This window comes from Mobula birostris, chromosome 4 (genome assembly GCF_030028105.1).
Source record: "Mobula birostris isolate sMobBir1 chromosome 4, sMobBir1.hap1, whole genome shotgun sequence".
Lineage (NCBI taxonomy): Eukaryota > Metazoa > Chordata > Chondrichthyes > Myliobatiformes > Myliobatidae > Mobula > Mobula birostris.
This window is the reverse complement of record NC_092373.1, coordinates 71,468,790-71,490,323: the sequence shown is the minus strand read 5'-3', so window position 1 is coordinate 71,490,323 and position 21,534 is coordinate 71,468,790. Positions and strand designations below refer to the sequence as shown.

The window sequence follows — 21,534 nt, the reverse complement described above, 5'->3', positions numbered from 1 at the left end:
ACAGGAACCCTCCGGAGCCTCAGGCTCAGGTTGAATACATGGCGAAGTACTCTACATAGCTGAGGGGCATAGGCTTTGAGCACCCTGGTACTGACACCATCCGGTCCTGCAGCCTTGCTTGGGTTGAGACATTTCAGCTGTCTTCTCACCTGTTCAGCTGTGAAGCCCACCGTGGTGGTTTCGTGTGGGGAAGGGGTATGGTCGTGAGAGCAGGGTGGGGAACTGTGAGGAGGGGTAGGAGGGGAGAGTGGAATATGTGTTGGTTGGGGGCCGACAACAGATGACTCATGGGGGATGGGCAGGGGCCACAATGTCAAATCTGTTAAAGAACAGGTTAAGTTCGTTGGCCCTGTCCACACTGCCTTCAGCTCCTCTGTTGCTAGTTTGCCGGAACCCAGTGATGGTCCTCATCTCCCTCCAGACCTCTGTCATGTTGTTCTGCTGGAGTTTCCACTCAAGCTTCCTCCTGTACCTGTCTTTAGCGTCCCTGATCCTGGCTTTCAGGTCCCTCTGTATTGCCCTCAGCTCCTCCCTATTTCCATCTCTAAACACCCTCTTTTTAGCGTTCAGGATGTCCTTAATGTCCTTTGTTACCCATGGCTTTTTATCTGAATAACAAAGGACAGTTCTTGTCGGAACATTGTAGTCCACACAGAAGTTGATGTAATCAGTGATGCACTCTGTGAGCCCGTCAATATCCTCTCCATGTGGCACACAGAGTGCCTGCCAGTCTGTCACATCAAAACAACCCTGGATCACCTCATAAGCCTCCTCTGACCATTTTCTCACTTTTGCTTTGTTTTCTTTTGTCCTAAGGTTAAATAAAAGTTGTACACCAAGAGAATTGTGCACGAAAATCCCAGGAATTCAGCAGATTCTGAGATACTCAAACAACCCCATCTGGCACCAATAATCATTTCAGGACAAAATCACCTAGATCACATTTTCATCCCATTCTGTTGTATAGTCTGAACAATAATAGAACCTCTTGACCATATCTGTATGCTTTTATGAATTAGATTGCTACCACATGATTGGCTGGTGAAATATTTGCATTAATGAGCAAATCTGCAGGTGGCCACTGAGTGTATGTTGTTGGCCTGGAGCTCCATGCACCAATTCCTGAAACTGTATTTTAGTCACTTGCTGCCACCCAGAAAAAGACCCATTTATTCCTATTTTCTCTTCTATGTCAACCAATTCTCACTCAGTGCCAATCCTATGTGCTTTAATATCTCATCTGGAACTTTTTCTACAGACTCCTTAAGGTCCAAATATACACCCACTGATTCTTTCTTACTTGTTCTGCTGATTACATTTCTAAAAGCCTCCAGTAGATTTGCAAATTTCATCATTCGTTTTAAATAGACAGAAGCCAGTCCAGTCTTTTGATTATGCCAGTTCACTCAACAACCCCTAACTTTCCCCTGTAATCTCTTCTTTTCACAGCTGCACTCACTTGGAGCATCCAGTACTCACCTCCAGAATCAGGGCAATTTGCAGTGGTGAATTAGCCCACTGACCAGCACACCTTTAGGATATGGGAGGAAACCTGAGCACTGGGGGTGTGGTAGAGGGGCGTGAAGCCTATGCAATTACAGAGAGACTGGACTGGAGGTCAGGTATGAACATGCATGCCGACAACTCTGAGGCAGTGGCTCTACTACAGCTGGTGCCACTCTGACACCCTCCTCCTCCTCCTCCTCCTCCTCCTCCTCCTCAGGAACTGGAAATCTGTAGCCGACGGCTGAATTTCTCCGAGCAACACACACAAAATGCTGGAGGAACTCAGCAGGTGAAGAAGCATCTATGGGAAGGAATAAACAGTCAGTGTTCCAAGCCAAGACCCTTCATCAGGACTCTGTTATTTTCACTCATGCTGACTCTGTCCATTTCCATTAACGCTTTCCAGCCATTCTGCTATCACATCTTTTATGACATTTTCCAGCATTTTCCTCACCACCAGTGTTGAGCCTGCTGGTCTGCAATTCCCAGTGTTTCTCTTCCTTTTAAAAATAATGGTATTTACATCTGACATCATCCAAGCTTACTAAGTTGAAAGAATTCTGAAGGATGACCATCAAAGCATTCATGATTTCTAGGGTCACTTCCTGTTGTACCTTGGGAATTAGATAATCCATCCGGAGAGATTTAACGGCCTTCCACCCCAGTAATTTCACAATCACTATCCTTGCCAATAATAATTTACTTCATTACATGATCCTTATAAATCCTTGGTTCTGTAATACACTGGGGTATTATTTTTATCCCATTTATGAAGGGATCAACCATGTAAGTGTTTAATTGCTCCACCATTTCTTTGTTCTTAATTATAATTTTCTTAGGAGAGAACATTACCAATATTCTGTGCTGGTCCACAGCCACAAAGCTCACCAATGCCTCTACTTCCTCAGGAGGCTAAAGAAATTTGGCATGTCTCCATCGACCTTCACCAATTTTTACTTGATGTGCCACGCCATAGGAAGCACCCAGTCTTGATGCATAAAGGTTTGATATAGCAACTGTTCTGCATGTGTCTGCAAAAACTACAGAGAGCTGTGGACACAGCTCAACACATCACGGAAAGGAGCCTCTCCTCCATAGATTCTGTCTCTATTTCTCGCCGCCTCAGTAAAACAACCAGCCTAATCACAGACCCCACCCATCCTGGATATTCTTGCTTCACCCATCTTCAATCGGGCAGAAGATGTAAAAACCTGAAAGCCTGTACCGCTATGGTGAGGGGCAGCTTCTATCCCACTTCTACAAGATGACTGAGTGGTTCCCTTCTACAATATAATGGGTCACAATCTACCTCATTATCATCTTGCACCTTTTTTTTAACTGAACTGCATGTTCTCTGTCGTCGTTACATGTTATTCTGCATTCTGTTATTTTTTAACCTTGTTCTACCTCACTGTGTAATGATTTGATCAGTATGAACAGTATGCAAGACAAGTTTTTCACAGTATCCTAGTGTGTGACAACAATAAATCAATTCCAATTTCTAACTGGAATTAATAATGGTAAGTAGTTGCAAGTTCCTGGGTGTCAACATCTTTGAGGATCAAACCTGGGCTCAACATATCAATGCAATTACAAAGAAAGCACGACAGTGGGTGTATTTCATTAGGAGTTGAGAATCGGAGTGTCACCGAAGAGACTCACACTTTTGTACAGATGTACCATGGAGCGCATTCTAACTGGTTGCATCGCCGTCTGGTGTGGAGGGGACAATGCAAAGGGTCAGAAAGTTGTAAACTCATCCAGCTCCATCCCCAGCATCCAGTATGCCTTCAAAAGGTGATGCCTCGAAAAGGTAGCGTCCATCATTAAGGACCCTCATCACCCAGGACATGCCTCCTGTTATTGCTACCATCAAGGAGGAGGTACAGGAGCCCGAAAATACAGAGTCAAAGTTTCAGGGACTGCTTGTTCCCCTCCACCATCAGATTTCTTAATAGGCAATGAGCCCATGAACACTTGCTCAGTATTTTTCCCTCTCTTTTTGCACTACTTATTAAATGTATGTTATATATGCTTCTTATTGTCATGTATAGTCTTTATTACTTTGTATTGCAGTGTACTTCTAGTGCAAACACATCGAATTTCACGACATATGCTGGTGATATTAAACCTGATTCTGATTTTGATTCTAATTTTAATTTGCCTGTTTTGGGCAACATGGAACCTACATTTGTCTGCATAAACCTTCTGTTCACTCCTTTATAGTTGTTTTTATGGTCGCTGCACATTTTCTTTCAAAATCACCCTCTTAATCGTTCTTTGCCCATCTTTGCTGAATTGTGTTATCTTGAGGAAAGTGTCTACTTTCACAGGCAAGGGGATGGCGCCACCTACAGGGTACATAGGTCCTGACTGAAATATGCCAGTGTTCCTCCATCATAGCTGCGTCTAAATCCCGAGTTTCCTTGCTTAACAGCACCGTAGAAATGCCTTCATTAGAAAGACTGCAGAAGTTTACCTCCACATTCTTGGGACCAATTGTGGATACTGCCTTTACACGTTCTACAAACAAATACATTTTGTGTTTGGCGGCCCCTCGTGGTTTAGGGTGGTCTCTACCACTACAGCAACAAAACAAAATCTTCAAGAAGCGGTGTCTCAGAAAGGTTGTGTGCATTATTAAGGACCCCCATCGCTCAGAACATGCCCTCTTCTCATTGTTACTGTCAGGAAGGAGATACAGAATACTGAAGGATTTCCAGCATCTGCAGATTTTCTCTTTTTTGTGTTCTGATTTTGATTCTGAATCTGACCTGGTGGTGTAATGATATATGCCACTCACGTACTTTTTACATGTAACCCGTAATGAATTATTTAAACAAACAAAGAATTCTTAATCAAACAGTATATTTACAATATTACTTCAATAATTAATACACAACACTGCTCCCTGCTTGGTAAATTTTAATTTGTCTCATTCGGGCTTAAAGATCTAATTGCTGTGGAGGAGTCCTTACTCTTGAGGGATAACATCTTTTTTGATGTGGTGGGGGGTCGGGGAAGAGTCACCCTGCTTGGCAGGTGAGACTCGTGGTTGTGAGACATTCTCAGGTTCTGGGGCTCCCTCTGTGGTTGTAGGAGTTGACTCTGGGACTGCAGGAAGTGGTTCTGACAGCTCAGGACACCTTTCTTCTGGACCTGCTGGCATTCTGAGCAGTGCATGGCAAGCTGCTCAATCTGTTGATCTATCCTAAGCCACCAGACAAAGCCTCGAGCCAACGCTTTCATCTTCACCACGCCTACGTGACCAGGAGCGTGTTTGGATGGTACAACGACTCTCAGTGCTCACATAAAGCAGCCCCTGTCAAGAGCTGGTTATAAAATGGTGGGACTGGGATTTCTGCTGCACATTCCAGTCATTCTGGGTGGCCATGTAGAACTGAGACAGTGTGGACTCTTTTCTGGTTTCCCTTTGCATCATTTATGCCATAATATAGAGACTTGATTTGAATTAAGGAGAAAATGTCAAGAGGAAATGTAAATGTAAATTTTTCAGGTATCTCCTTTACTGAGGGTAATTTGAATGGTCCATTGGCACTTCAATGATTAGTTGTCCTCTTGAATTTGATTTTGTAATTGTGTCCTCCAAGAAGCAGAGCCAATCTTGGCATTCGTGCTGCTGCTGTTTGTGGTACGCCCTTCTGTGGATTGAAAATGGACACTAGTGGTTGACAATCAGTAATGAAGATAAACTATCTCCTATGCAAGTACATTTTACACCCTGAACCAGTAATAATGATGTCATCCAGGTAACACTGAGTGTGTTACACTTTGTGAATGTTTATGGTGAGAAACACTTTGGACTCTTCTTCCATCTCCTTCTGTAGGTAGGCCTGAAATAAGTCCACTTTGCTGAGTGTTCCCCCCAGAAAGGCTTGCAAAGGTATCGGTCATTCTGGGCAAAGGTATTGATTCACTTTCAGTGATGGGTTGATAGTGATTTTAAAGCACCACAGATCCTGATAGGACCCATTCTTCTTGGCTACTGGGACCATTGACATTGCCCATGGTCTCCACTTAACCTTGGAAAGAATTCCTTCAGCCTCCATGTGATCAAGCTCACTGGCTACATTATTACAGGCTGTGTAAGGAACCAAGCGGGCTTTGTAAAACTTGAGAGTGGTATTTTCATTTAACATTATTTTAACCTTGATATGTTTGAATTAACAATGCCGTCCTTGAACACTGCTGTAGCATCATCCAATACCTTTCTTAATTCTCTTTCAGTTGATTCTCTTGCAGAGGATGTGGCATACAAAGGCAGCATGCAGAGAAGTCGTGAGTAACAGGCTTGAACACTTCTTTTGCAATTGCAAGACCCCGCAGGCCTGTTTCCCTTGTTTAGTGGATGGAGGTAGCAGTGCCGCCTCTGTTGTAGTGGGGACTAGGCTTGAAGCCGTGGTCTTGCATGCTGCTGCAGTCCAGGTGAGGAGGAGGCACCAGAGGCAGTGTAGCGTGGTGTCCGTGCTTGGTTTGGCATGGCCTCTCCTGTTAATGTTGCCTTTCAGTGTTGAATCAGAATCAGTGGAGTTACAGGCTGCTGTGCTGGGAACCAACAATTTGCAGGACGTGTCATTCAGGGCCTTGAACTAAAAATGTGTTTTCTTGCATGACTATGTTCTTTTCTTCTCTCTCATTATTTTGAATGCACATGTATGTTTTTGCACCTTGGCCCCAGAACACTGTCTCTCTTGGATGTAACCATTTTTGGCTGGATTTGATTGATTTGATTTCTTGTCTTTTCCACATTGCCTGATTGTCCGTCCTGTTTGGTGTGGCCTTTCACTGATTTTATTGAGTTTCTTGGATTTACTGTATATGCCCACAAGAAAATGAATCTCAAGTTTCTATATGGTGACATATATGTACTTTGATAATAAATTTACTTTGTATTTTGAACTTTGAAAGAGGAGGAGGACAAGCATTCTCATAACACAATGTGTTAGACAGGAGATTGGGAGAAGAAGAAATAATCCAGGAAGCCCTGGCCACAATGTTGTTCCTGGAAACATTTCTACATAAATGACAGGGGAGCAAAGCTTCTGCAGAGTTTGTTCTGAGATCATCCACAAACTTTGGCCACAATTATTGCCATATCATATATTCTGGATCGCATTGTCTGTGGCAAAGTCTGTTGAGCTGAATTTCTGAGTCTATGACTCTTTGCAAGCTTGCGCTGGAGATATGGCCCATGTGTAAACTTTTGCTGAGTTAAGGAGATCACAGAGTCTCTCACCTCATGAAGAGCTGGATATGTTTTCTTTTCCTTGAGAAGAGAGAAGGAGGTGGACTGATCCTGATAATTCTCCAAAGTAGCTGATTCCCAATCATACAGAAAGCACCCATGTCACATGTAGGACTCTATAACAGACCGCTGTAAGATCTGTGAACTGAAAGAGGCATCACCCCCTCAACATGCAGCTCACCTGTGATTAGGCACAAAGACAATATTGAATAAGTGGGAAGAAGTCTTGACACTTCCACTGTAAGTCAGTTCACTGTGACCAGTAGATTTCAGCCCAGTATATTCACTGTGCCCAGTAGATTTCAGCCCAGTATGTTCACTGCTCCCAGTAGATTTCAGCCCAGTATGTTCACTGTGCCCAGTAGATTTCAGCCCAGTATGTTCACTGTGCCCAGTAGATTTCAGCCCAGTGTGTTCATTGTGCCCAGTATATTTCAGCCCAGTGTGTTCACTGTGACTAGTAGATTTCAGCCCAGTATATTCACTGTGCCCAGTATATTTCAGTCCAGTGTGTTCACTGTGCCCGGTAGATTTCAGCCCAGTGTGTTCACTGTGTCCAGTATATTTCAGCCCAGTATGTTCACTGTGCCCGGTAGATTTCAGCCCAGTGTGTTCACTGTGCCCAGTAGATTTCAGCCCAGTATGTTCACTGTGCCCAGTAGATTTCAGCCCAGTATGTTCACTGTGCCCAGTAGATTTCAGCCCAGTGTGTTCACTGTGTCCAGTGTATTTCAGCCCAGTATGTTCATTGTGTCCAGTAGATTTCAGCCCAGTGTGTTCACTGTGTCCAGTATATTTCAGCCCAGTATGTTCACTGTGCCCAGTATATTTCAACCCAGTATGTTCACTGTGTCCAGTATATTTCAGCCCAGTATGCCCACTGTGTCCAGTATATTTCTCTTATAGACAAATATCAAAGTTGTATTATACCTGCGTTCTTGACAATAACATGAACCTTTGAACCTTTCTGAGCTTTTTTCAGGACTGAAGATAACATACATCTACTCTAGTTTGTGACCTCTGAGGTGGCTATTGAGGTGGTAAATGCAAACCAATTTCCAGTGAGGACAGCTGTCAAACAAATTATGTCATTTACCTCGGTGCTTTTCCTAGTCTTTCTTGCTGAAACATAAAGGTGCTGGTGATGACCAGTCTGGCAGCAATCTGATTGCGTGTACGCATGAAAAACACAATGCAGTGATCTATACCACCTCACCAAAATTTCAGTGAACTGAACTGAAAGTGGAATCGGGTAAAGCACCAAAAAGGAAGATCCCCATGGTCCAAGCTGTGAATTAATAATCTATCTGAATGCATACACTGTATATGCAGCAAAATACTGTAGAAGTGTTACCCGTTCTTAATGTAGATTATAGATTATCTACTTCCATCATGGCCGAACGATTAGAAGAGTTTCTACCCATAAGGATCAGACAGGTTTTGTACAACAATGCCAAACACAAGACAATATACGAAGGACACTTCACATTACGGATCATATACAAAAAAATAAAATTGATGCAATAGTGATAAGCGAGGATGCAGAAAAGGCATTTGATTCGGTTAATTGGAATTTTCTTTACAGAGTTTTACATAGGTTTGGTTTCCGTGACACAATTATTAAAACTATACAGGCACTGTATGACAACTCTACTGCCAGGATTAAAATCAATGGATATTTATCAAATAGTTTTACCCTAGAAAGGGGCACGAGACAGGGTTGTGCACGGTCACCACTACTCTTCGCATTATATCTGGAACCATTATCTCAGTACATCAGACAAAATGAAGATATCGGGGGAATTACTATTAAAGGGACAGAGCATAAATTGTCCCTTTACGCAGATGACATTTTGATCTATCTAGGGTAACCAACATCCTCCTTACCTAAATTGATGAAATCCTTTGAACAATATGGTCAATTATCAGGATACCAGATCAACGTAGATAAAACCCAATTGCTTTCATATAACTATAGCCCACCAGGAGAAATTGAAAGTAGATATCCCTGGGCATGGCAAACAGAGTCTGTCAAATATTTGGGCATCATAGTGCCAAAAGGTTTGTCAAAATTATCAGAATGCAATTATCAGCCTGTATATAAAAAAATTAAGGAAGATATAACAAGATGGAACCTAATTCCTTTTTTTTAGTCTCAGTTCAAGGAATGAATCTACTAAAATGAATATATTGCCCAGACTATTGTAGCTCTTTCAGACCCTACCAATACAAATTAATCAGAATCAATTCAATGAATGGAACAAAATGTTATCAAGATATATATGGCAAGGTAAAAGGCCTAGAGGTCGTCTCAAAACCTTTCAAATAGCCAAAGAAAAGGTGGGGATGGGGCCTACCTTTTCTTAGGGATTATTATTTTGCAGCACAGTTGAGAGCTGTGATATGTTGGTGCAACCCATCATAGGACGCTCAATGGAAAAAACATTGAGGAGGGGATACTTCTCATCTCCATACAGACAATTTTGGCTGATAACAAGCTACAAAGGTACATAAATACTATCGATAATGCGTGGGTGAAATGGGCTCTTAAAATATGGAAAACTATTATAAAAGGATATAAACTAGAGGGAGATATTGCAGTTCTTAAATGGTGGGCGTATGACTTGGATTTTACACCGAATAAACTGGATGCTAGATGTAAGGATTGGACAGCTAAAGGAATAACAGTTCTTTGTAATATAATGAAAGAAGGAACAATGTTCAGTTTTGAAATGCTTAAAGGGAAACACTTATTAGAAAAACAAGACTTTTATCGGTATCTACAGATGTGACAGTACGTTAATAGGAGGGTTAAAAATGTAACCAAAGCAAGTACATGTTTGATAGAGCTATTTAGAAAAGCATATAATTCAGATAACAGTAGTAGAATCATTTCAAGCGTGCATAAGGGTTTCTCAAGTCTTAAAACACATTCAACTTCATACATTAAAACAAAATGGGAGAAGGAAGGAGGAGTAATTATACCTGAGGAAGAATGGACAATAATATGGAGGTATCAATGGAAGTGTACCAGTTCACAGAAATGGAGGGAGTTTGGATGGAAAAACTTGATAAGATATTTTATTACACCCTGTCAGAAATCCCATTATGATAGTAACCTCCCTGTTTGCTGGAGAAATTGTGGAAATCAAAATGCAAACCATTATCATATTTTCTGGGATTGCCCCATTATTAAAGACTATTGGGGTGGGATACACAATGCCCTACAAGACATTTTTAAATGTGAAATACCCTTTGACAGTCAGACCATATATTTTGGGTACATACCTCAAGAATGGTTGAAAAGAGATAAATATTTAATGAATATATTGCTGGTGGCTGGTAAAAAGACTCTTACCAGGAAATGGTTATCACAGGAGAGCCCAACTTTAAATGCATGGATGGAAATTACAATGGACACTTAAAAAATGGAGAAGATAACAGCATCTTTTAATCATAAGATGAAACAATTTGATTCATACTGGGAAAAATGGTTCAACTACATGACACCTCATAGGCCTGATTTTATTCTCACAAATCAATGAATATATTTTTAAAAAAAGATCACTCCCTACTTGTACATATTTTTCTCCTTTTGCTTGTTCTTTCTTTCCTCTCTTTTTTTATAGGTGTATACCTCAGATAAATATTATGTGGAGGTTTGTGGAAAATATGATTATATGATATATATGTACAATATCTGAAATACATCTTATGGAAATGTTTGTTTGATGATGAACTTCAATAAAAAATAAATTACAAAAAAAAGAAATTTGAAATAAAAGTTTAGATCTGGAATGTTAATTTTCTTCACTGCTACTGTCTGACCTGCTGAGGTTTTAAAAAACTTTTGTTTTCATTAGCCAAGATACTCAAAATAGTTTTAAAAAAAGTAGAGGAAACAAAAGAAAAGAAAGACCAAATTATAATGAAATAAGAAAATTAAGAAGAAAAAATAAAATCTATGGCCTGATATTTTTAAGATCTGCATTAGTTTCTGAAGAAATGAGATTCCTAGGCTACAAATATGAGAGGTTGAATAGTAGAGGTTGAACGTGCATATGATGGTTGTTTAAAAGATAAAATGCTGCTAATGACCTGACATTACTGTGCTGTGAGATTAATGGAAATGAACACCTCACTACCTTGCTGGCCAGTTTGTATGGCAATTGATAATTAATGTGAATTCAGCTGAAAGCATTTTGAGCTAGATAGAAGTCAAGAACAACTGTTTAGCTGAATAGTTTGCTGAATTTTTCTTACGTGTAATCACAGGTGTTTTTTAAGGTTTTGTCCATTTCCATTGTGGTATTACAGTTTGCAAAATAGAAAAATGTAAAGGGGAATGTTAAAATTTGCAGACATTTCTCCTACATTACACAATGAGCAGGAAGTAAACTGATAGTTCTCATCCCTAAGCAAAAGTGAACCAAACTGTCGTCGGCTTGGTGAGGTTTTGTTTCTGCATTGGTTTAGGAGGTGGATTACAGCAAGGAGATTCTGCAGGGGTGCAGGGTAGAGGGACGGGGAGTGGGATTTTATGATAAATTTGTCGATCCTATATCAGCAGGATAAGTAGATTTTGTCTCCTTCTGAACTGTGAAATATGACTGGGTAGACAGCAGAAGGTTACTAATGTAATGCATGTGAGATTGCACCAGAGAGAATACTAAATGTGTTAAATGATGGTTACAAACCTAAAGTTTTGAGGAAACATGTTTTGCATTTTAAAACTGAGATTTTCAAAGGGTGACAAACAACAGAATCATGCTTCACCACCATCACCCACATACCAGCACAATTTTTAGCATGGGCTTGGATGTATCTTTGCCTTGTAACCCATCATCTTTTCATTCCTTTTCTTACTGCAGAGGGGCGTGCAGCCAATAGAACAGTGGATGAATATATAAGACGCTTCCAATTTTTTGTCAATTTGCCAACATTTGTATTGGGTTTGGTTCTCAATGCATTTGCAGTGTGGATCCTGTGCTTTAGTTTAGAACAAGTAACGAGTCTGTGATCTATAAGATTAATTTGATTAGGTCAGACATGCTGCTGCTTTTCTCACTGTCTTTCTAGATCTACACCTACCAGACTGTCGAGTGGTCTCCAAATAAGGGATTCTGTATATCTTTGGAATCCCTGTACTATGTGAACACCCATGCAAGTATGCTGATGATAGTGTAGATTTGTCTGGATCATTACATCTGTATAAGTCACCCCTTTTTGGCCTGACGTTTCAGACTTCCCCTAGAAAACTGGCATCTCCGGTGCCACAGTTTGTATTATTGTCTGGTCTTGCAGCACATGGAGTTATTCAAGACAACTCCCCAGATCTACTTGCTTTTTTCAATTATAATCCGAATGGTTGGAAAAAGCCTAGCATTGCATTTCTCCAAACTATATTTATTGGCTCAGCCCTCACTATGGTCTTCTGTTCTATTCGGATAATCAGAACTCCGGAAATGTGGTGCGTTGAAAGATGAAAACAAGTACACCAACAAATCTATGAAGGTGGTTCTTTCAAATCTGTCAGCTTTCTTCATTTGTTTCATGCCACACCATGAGGCACTACTGTTTTACTTCCTAGCTCAGGAGTCCCTAATACTTGAAAGGTACCGGGTTCCTCTGCACAATGTTCTCCAGATCTGCCTGTGTTCAGCAAATGTCAATTGTGTCCTGGATGCCATGAATTACTACCTTGTTATCAGGGAGTTTCAGAAATCAAATAAAGATAAACAATGGTCTGCGGCTGGTCGTGAGGGATGTGGATTTAGATGACATTGCCATATACTTGTTTGTGCAGAATGCCAGTCGACAGGACAACTTTGTGTAACTGGTTTAATTGAGTGTAAATTCATTCTTAAACTCCCAGTGGTCATCTGGAGATGCATCAAAATATTGTGTTTGAGGATCTATGAAATGGATTCCACAAAATTTGTTTCCATAAGTTTAGTTCCTTGAGAGGCAAAGGAAACTGATGCAATGTCATTGTTATTACTAGCAGTTAGAATCAGACTCAGGTATACTATCACTGAGGTGTGTCCTGAAATTTATTGTTTTGGTGCAGCAGGGCAGTAGAATACATAAAATATACTATAAATTACAATAAGAGATATATATTGAAACATTAAATAAGTAGTGCAAACAGAGCAAAAGTAGTGAGATAGCATTCATGGGTTCAGTTTCTGTTCAGAAATCTGATGGCAGAGGGGAAGAAGCTGTTCCTAAAATGTTGAGTCTGCATCTTCAGGCTCCTGTACCTCTTCTCTAATGGTTGCAATGAGAAGAAGGTATGTCCTGCGTGGTGGGGGCCTATTGAACCACCAACTCTCATGTCTTGGGATATGGGTGGAAACCAGATCACTTAGTAAAGACAAACACAAACAGGAATTCTGCAGATGCTAGAAATTCAAGCAACACACATCAAAGTTGCTGGTGAACGCAGCAGGCCAGGCAGCATCTGTAGGAAGAGGTGCAGTCGACGTTTCAGGCCGAGACCCTTCGTCAGGACTAACTGAAAGAAGAGTGAGTAAGGGATTTGAAAGTTGGAGGGGGAGGGGGAGATCCAAAATGATAGGAGAAGACAGGAGGGGGAGGGATAGAGCCAAGAGCTGGACAGGTGATAGGCAAAAGGGGATTCGAGAGGATCATGGGACAGGAGGTCCGGGAAGAAAGACAAGGAGGGGGGGGGACCCAGAGGATGGGCAAGAGGTATATTCAGAGGGACAGAGGGAGAAAAAGGAGAGTGAGAGAAAGAATGTGTGCATAAAAATAAGTAACAGATGGGGTACGAGGGGGAGGTGGGGACTTAGCGGAAGTTAGAGAAGTCGATGTTCATACCATCAGGTTGGAGGCTACCCAGACGGAATATAAGGTGTTGTTCCTCCAACCTGAGTGTGGCTTCATCTTTACAGTAGAGGAGGCCGTGGATAGACATGTCAGAATGGGAATGGGATGTGGAATTAAAATGTGTAGCCACTGGGAGATCCTGCTTTCTCTGGCAGACAGAGCAGCTTATCCACTGATGTCTACTATAAGCCTACTGACTCTCACAGCTATTTGGACTATTCCTCTTCTCACCCTGTCTCTTGCAAAAACGCCATCCCCTTCTCGCAATTCCTCCGTCTCCGCCACATCTGCTCTCTGGATGAGGCTTTTCATTCTAGGACGAGGGAGATGTCTTCCTTATTTAAAGAAAGGGGCTTCCCTTCCTCCACTATCAACTCTGCTCTTAAACGCATCTCCCCCATTTCACGTACATCTGCTCTCACTCCATCCTCCCGCCACCCCGCTAGGAATAGGGTTCCCCTGGTCCTCACCTACCGCCCCACCAGCCTCTGGGTCCAACATATTATTCTCCGTAACTTCCGCCACCTCCAACGGGATCCCCCCACTAAGCACATCTTTCCCTCCCCCCCTCTCTCTGCATTCCGCAGGGATCGCTCCCTACGCAACTCCCTTGTCCATTCGTCCCCCCATCCCTCCCCACTGATCTCCCTCCTGGCACTTATCCGTGTAAGCGGAACAAGTGCCACACATGCCCTTACACTTCCTCCCTTACCACCATTCAGGGCCCCAAACAGTCCTTCCAGGTGAGGCAACACTTCACTTGTGAGTCGACTGGGGTGATATACTGCGTCCGGTAATCCCGATGTGGCCTTTTATATATTGGCGAGACCCGACGCAGACTGGGAGACCGCTTTGCTGAACATCTACGCTCTGTCCGCCAGAGAAAGCAGGATCTCCCAGTGGCCACACATTTTAATTCCACATCCCTTTCCCATTCTGACATGTCTATCCACGGCCTCCTCTACTGTAAAGATGAAGCCACACTCAGGTTGGAGGAACAACACCTTATATTCCGTCTGGGTAGCCTCCAACCTGATGGTATGAACATCGACTTCTCTAACTTCCGCTGAGGCCCCACCTCCCCCTCGTACCCCATCTGTTACTTATTTTTATGCACACATTCTTTCTCTCACTCTCCTTTTTCTCCCTCTGTCCCTCTGAATATACCTCTTGCCCATCCTCTGGGTCCCCCCCCCTTGTCTTTCTTCCCGGACCTCCTGTCTCATGATCCTCTCATATCCCCTTTTGCCTATCAGCTGTCCAGCTCTTGGCTCCATCCCTCCCCCTCCTGTCTTCTCCTATCATTTTGGATCTCCCCCTCCCCCTCCCACTTTCAAATCCCTTACTCACTCTTCCTTCAGTTAGTCCTGACGAAGGGTCTCGGCCTGAAACGTCGACTGCACCTCTTCCTAGAGATGCTGCCTGGCCCGCTGCGTTCACCAGCAACTTTGATGTGTGTCACTTAGTAAAGATGAAGTTGCTAACTAAACAAATAGATGATCTGATGAAAATCTGTGTAAGACGGAAGTCTGGATTGAGCCTTTGCTTGACAAATTAATCACCTTAGAATACATTGCAATAATATAGAAAGATATCTCAAGTCCAACTGCATTGTAATTAGGATTTATAAGCACCATGATACTGGTGGTGCTGACCATGCTCTTGGCCTTGAACTGGTTGAGGTTGAAACACATATCCATTCTGTACACGATTGAGACAGGTCCTGGCCAATAAGATGAAGGAAGGCAGCAGTAAAGATGGTGAATAGTGTAGGCACGATGATGCAGCTCTGTTTGACTCCTGTCAAGGAGTATAACTCATTGTGGCAACCCAAACATCCATCCATGATAACTCAGTGAACGATGCTACATTTTGATCAAATAGCCAATGTAGTTATATACTTGAACACATTGTCAAATTTAGCACACGCTGCAATGGACTGAGCAGTCACTGAGAATCAGCCAGCCACTGCTCACACCAATTTCATCACCTGACCACGAGGTGCATTAAACGTTGCATTACAACACAGTGGAATTTACTGTACCTTTATAGAATGGACTGTTTTAATAAATGCATGTGTTAAAAACAATCTGGCTGTTTGTTTTCCTTGAACACCAAAGTGGAATACAGATTACACATTGAGACCAGATAAATGAAAATAAAAATATAAACATAGGAGAAGGCTTCAGCTCTTTGGCCCTGTTCCACCCTTCATCGATATCATGGCTGATCTTCTGCCTCGGTGCTTTTTCCAGCATAGCCTCTTTATCTCTCCAGACCCTTCATTTACAGAAATCTATTGATCTTTGCTTCGAATGAAGTCAACAGTATCCGGAAAAAAAAAAAGAAATCTGTTAGTGAGCAAGATTTTCACAGGGCAGTTTTGCACTACCCGCAAAATCACCAGTTTGTCAGGCAGTCACTCACTCTGCCTGAACTCAACCAGGGCATTTTGTGGCCTGGCTCATGTTTTAGAGGCAAATAACCAGTGATGTTAAGAAGCAATTGGTACAAGATTCACTTATGTCTGGTTTCCAGGTGCCTTTGTCAGTGCCAATGCTCCTCTGGGATGCTACCTATGTACAGTGGCATCTTGATGGGGGGCTGCAGGGGAGACAAACTCAAGCAATTCTCCATATGGAAGGACCGTGTCACAGTGCAGACTGCTGCAGTGCTCTGATTTCCTGCAAGCACCATTAACAATGGCATTCAAAGCCACGATGGTGGTCACCTGAACCAACTGGAGCTTAGAACAAAGGCAGGCTGACCTTCCATGGATTGCCCAGATGTTTAAACGGCTTCTGCTTGTTTGTCCCTCAAAGCAGCACCATAAGCTGCTACATTATGATTGAGCTCAGAAGTGCGTTAATGGAGTCACTCTCCACTGCTGTGTTGGAAGGGATGGGCATTCTGGCATGAACCAAATAATGAGTAAGAGGTTTCCCACAATGTAATTCGAAGATATGTGAGTGAAAGCCTGCAAAAGTGAATGCAAAATTAGTCCTTGATATAGGTTTTCTGATCAGCCTGCTATTGTATCAAACATTTCAGTGTTCTATAGGCCACAAAATGGACCCAAGCCTGAGCCCTCGTAGTTCCCATTTTCCCCATTGGACCCCCCGCGTGGACATCCTGTTTTAAAATTAGCCTTTTAATTTACATGCAACAGTTAAACTGGCCAGCAGTACCAAAATGAATCATGGCATGTTTCCATCTTCACTCTCTTTTCGGTCTTCTCCCAAATCCTGTTAATGTGAGAAAGGAGATGCACTTCTCTCCAGCCAGTCAGCTGCAGTAGCTTCTGATTATACAGTACCATGTCCAGCAAAAGAAAGAGGAAAGTGTTTGAGTGAATACTGATCACGGTTGAATATGAGGTAATATGTGTCACTGTGAGAAGCATTTCAAACTAGATGAAAGTCTCAAATGGTAGTGTTTGCTCACTGAGCAGGTCTGAGGCTGGCAATGCACTTGGTTTAAAGGTACTGTTAACTAAATCATGAACAACACAGTTCATGTCCACATATCAAGGATCGATTTTATTCATCATATACTGTATTTTTACATGTATTAGGGAATTGCTGTGTTGTGTTGGCGCAACATGCATCAACAATGACAACATTCAACAATTATACAGAATAAAGAATTAGATAACACTAAAGTTAGAAGTACAGATATGGAATAAGATGTACATAAATACATAAATACCAGTATATATTTACAATGTAAGCAGCATAATAAAAAGTGGTTTAAAGTGTTTACAGTGCAGTACAGATAGGGAATGTGGGGATAGGCTAACTGGAATGGTTGATCAGATTAACTGTCTGGGGGAAGAAACTTTTGCGAGGGTATGACAGTCTTCTTTTAATAGCCCTATAGCGCTTTCTAGAAGGAAGCACAGGAAAGACAGGAAAAATAAACTCAAGATGATTGTACACCACAATCCCAATGCCATTCTCATAGGCATCAACATACCATCTTGAAATTTGTTGCTGATTTTTTAACTGTGGCAGTAAAAATTTCTGAAGAATATATATCAAATTCTTCTGGATTGACTCATTTTTACATGTGTTTAAACTACTTAAACAATCAGTTATGGTTCTAAATTTATTCTGCTTGAAAATAAAATGTTATAAATTCAGATTCTGCCGTAGGTTGAGTTATAATTGTCAATTTGTTGTTCCTCAGTGTTTTGACATTTAGGGTTTTATGTACTGTTCAAGATCTGATTGTAGATCAAGGTCTATTGTTTTCTTATGATCTGAACTGTACATTGTGATCATGAAAACCTATATAAATATTTTAATATGGTGCCAATAATCTATGAAAGAGGAAATTCGCACAGCACATGAAGTTCACTGCCACATTTTGCTGAAGTTCTTTAAAGAGAAATTGAGAAATTTGACACATTAAGAAGCTACTTGGCTCATCATGATTATGCCAGTCAAAGCAAAACCACTCAGTGTGAATTCATCTGCTCCCTGTGTCAAGGCGGATCAACCCGATGCAAGAGCGCAGATAGCACAAACACAATAACACAAGCAATACTTTCTCAAACTTTACTCTTTATTCATAGCATGCTATGGGGAAGTTACAGGCTGATCTCCCAAAGAGCCAGTCTGGATCAGTCTGGATCAGAGCCATCCAGTCTGTTAAGGAACAATTGGATGACTTCAGGGAAGGTTCTGAGAAAGGGGATGGCTGGTTAGGATGGTTGCTGGGAGGATCTTGGGGGGCTTACTTACTGCACGGGCTGATTGTTCTCATTGCTATAATTATTGTGTGTTGCGTGATAATGACTTGCCTAAACGCTGGCTGCAGAACTTTCACGGAAAGGCTGATGATGCCCTTCTCGATTCCCATTTAATTAGTTATCATAAAATGATAAAAGGGGGGAATGATAGAGTAGAGGGATAGGTAAATATGGGTATAGACTTAGAACAATGATTAGCTAATGATCAATACTGCCGCTGGACAAGTCAGAAAGAAACCCTACCCAGCAACAGGTGACGTATGATCCATTGTTCTCTGAAAACGCTAGATAAAGGTTCAAATAAGGAATTATCTGGTCATACCAAAGCATTCTGAGGTATGACTAAATATGGGAAGGATAGCCTCTTGGCCCTGCTGTCTTGCATTAGGATTGGGAACGGTCCTGTTAGGAAATTGCCTTGGGATCCTACTCCCTCTGGGTCTCATTGGACTGCTATTACCTGGTCTAGCATGGGTGGTGGACTGGAGTCTTCGGGATCATCATTATCAGCACCAGAGTCATAGTCAGTATCGGTCTCAGGGTCTACCAGGGGCCCATCTCCTACGAAAAGGTCTCATTGCCTCCTAGTCTGGCGCCTACTACCTTCCCTTTGCCAAAGTTGTCCCCTGGTTCGGGAGGCTATTGGGCTTGAGGAGGGTGTATTCTGAGGCAGCTGGGGTTGGGTAGCGGTAACATCATATGGGGGTGGTGGCGCAATGGGCTGGGGTCGGGTGCGCCAGACCTCCTCCTCCTCAGTCTCATTGTCATCAAACAGCATGGGCAGTCCAGACAGGTCAAGAAGTACCTCAGTTTTACTTTTTCCGGCTTCATCCTTACATTTTCGTCTATCCTTAACCTGCCTGTCTTTCATTTCCCTATCCTGTTTTCCCTTATTCGTATTAACCTTCACACAGTCCTTTTAATGTCTCCCACGATTTCAAATTTCCTTCATTGCCACATTTCCTTCATCCCTCTTCGACGTGCATTGTGCTCCCAACTACTGTGCTTAGATCTGTTTTTTAATTCTTCAGCTGTTTTTTTTCCAATTGGACATTAAAACCTTCCATCATTGTCCGGCATTATGTTTCCAAATTGCTTCTTCTGCCTTCAGACATTTATCTAAGTTCCAGGTCCCAACCAAAAGCCAAATTTCACTCCCCAATTTCTTATCTAGGCATGCCAATAACCTTCGGTAATCATCCTCTCTCTCAGGGTCATCTTTACATAGTTTAAACAATGGCATGTTATTTACAGATTTATCTAACATTTGCCCCATACCTCCTAATCAGGTGGGTCAGCTGCCTCCTTTTCTCACTCCCACTTCAGGGTCCTGACCTTCACGTGGGAGATTTCTCCTCTTAACAACCGGTCTAAGGCTGGATGCTGAGACAGGCAAATTGTCATAAGCGTACCACAAAACGAATTTACAACATCCGGATAGACTGCAGGGGAGAGCCTCTGCCCCTGTGTTTGGCCAAACGTCTGCTCTGCCCTGTGCTGGTCAATTTACCGCACTACACACCCCACCCCCCCCCCCCCGTCAATTAGAGTGGTTACCAGCTCCAAAATGTAATAGGCTACTGCCACTAACCCACTGCCCGATTTGCAGTAACACACCCAAAGAAAAACGTAATAGATCACTACTTTAATACTCACAATACCTCATCGGGGACTCGAACCCCTTACCTTGCCTTATACCTCGTCGGCAACTCGAACCCCTCTTTTAACCTGTGGTACTCGCGCGATCCTCAACTCAGGTTTCAGAAGGAGTCCATCAGAGGATTACCCGCCAGACGAAGGGGTCGTCAAGGTGGACAATTAATGAGAAGGATCAAGGTAAATCCTACCCAGTGGGCCCATCTGTCTCAGGTCATTGCCACCGAGCCGGTCACTGACGTCGTCTCATGGGTATGCCTCGTCTTGGACCCCTGGCTGGCTCGCCTATTTGTCAAGGCGGATTGACCCAATGCAAGAGCGCAGATACCACAAACACAGTAATACAACATTTTATTCTTTACTTTTTATTCATAGCATGCTATGGGGGAAGTTACAGGCTGATCTCCCAAAGAGCCAGTCCGGACACTGCCCTCCCCCGAATCACAATTCTTCACAATTTATAATATTGATCACGTATGCAGGAAATCTTACGATTACAAGTTAAGACAATATTTCAGTCACATGCTAAGATACTATTAGATGTAAAATCATCATTGGTTAGCTGTAATTATTTTCTGCAAAGCTAGCCTGGATACAACATCAGTTCCTTATACTGACATCTTCCCCTTTCTCTCGAACATTCTGTCCCCTACGCTATCCTTCCCATACTTAGTTATACCTCAGAATGCTTTGGTATGACCAGATAGTTCCTCATTTGAACCTTTATCTAGCATTTTCAGAGAAAACTGGATCATACGTCACCTTTTGCTGGGTAGGATTTCTTTTTGACTTGTCCAGCAGCAGTGTTGATCATTAGCGAATCATTGTTCTTAGTCTATACCCATCTTTACCTATCCCTCTACTCTATCACCTGCAGATCCAACTTTTCACCTACATATCCAAAGACCTTCTAAATGCAATGTTCCTTGTTATTCATTAATATATCTCAATCACCCGCAAAAGCAATGGTCATGTGAATGTCCTGAATTTGCACTAATTCTTGATGAACTTTAGAAAGGTTGCTTGGAATATAGATTATGTGAACACCACAATTTTTGGCTGCAACTTCACTCAACATGAATATAAAATCATTCACAAAACTAAAATCAAGGACTTAGGTTAAGTTCCGCAAATTCTATCATTTTCTTTCTGGGTCCTAAGTGTGTCTGATGAGATCATGTGTGGAGGAGTCCAGACATGAGCAATAACATCCAATAATGTGCAATGCACATTGGACGTCACTGCTAGTATTTCTGTTGAAGCATCTTTGGCCTATGGACTGACTGGCTAATCCATACAGATACAGACTTTCACAACATAAATGAATGGGCTGTGTTGGCTTAAATTAAAGGGGAACTGCCTCATCCAGGTGGTGGTTGTGCAGTCCAGCAGTGGAAAGGTGCCAAAGGAAGTCTCCATAAATAATAAGCTTCTGTTAAGGTGTCTATGTTCTGAAAATTGTTCTTGTGAACACACTACAAGATACATATCAATCACAGCT

General features: G+C 42.1%; 1 pseudogene; it reads left to right on the top strand.

The window, feature by feature from the left end:
* Window positions 1–1,540: 1,540 nt before the first annotated feature.
* LOC140197031 (G-protein coupled receptor 55-like) lies at window positions 1,541–12,553 on the top strand (annotated as a pseudogene).
* The last annotated feature ends 8,981 nt before the right edge of the window (window positions 12,554–21,534 follow it).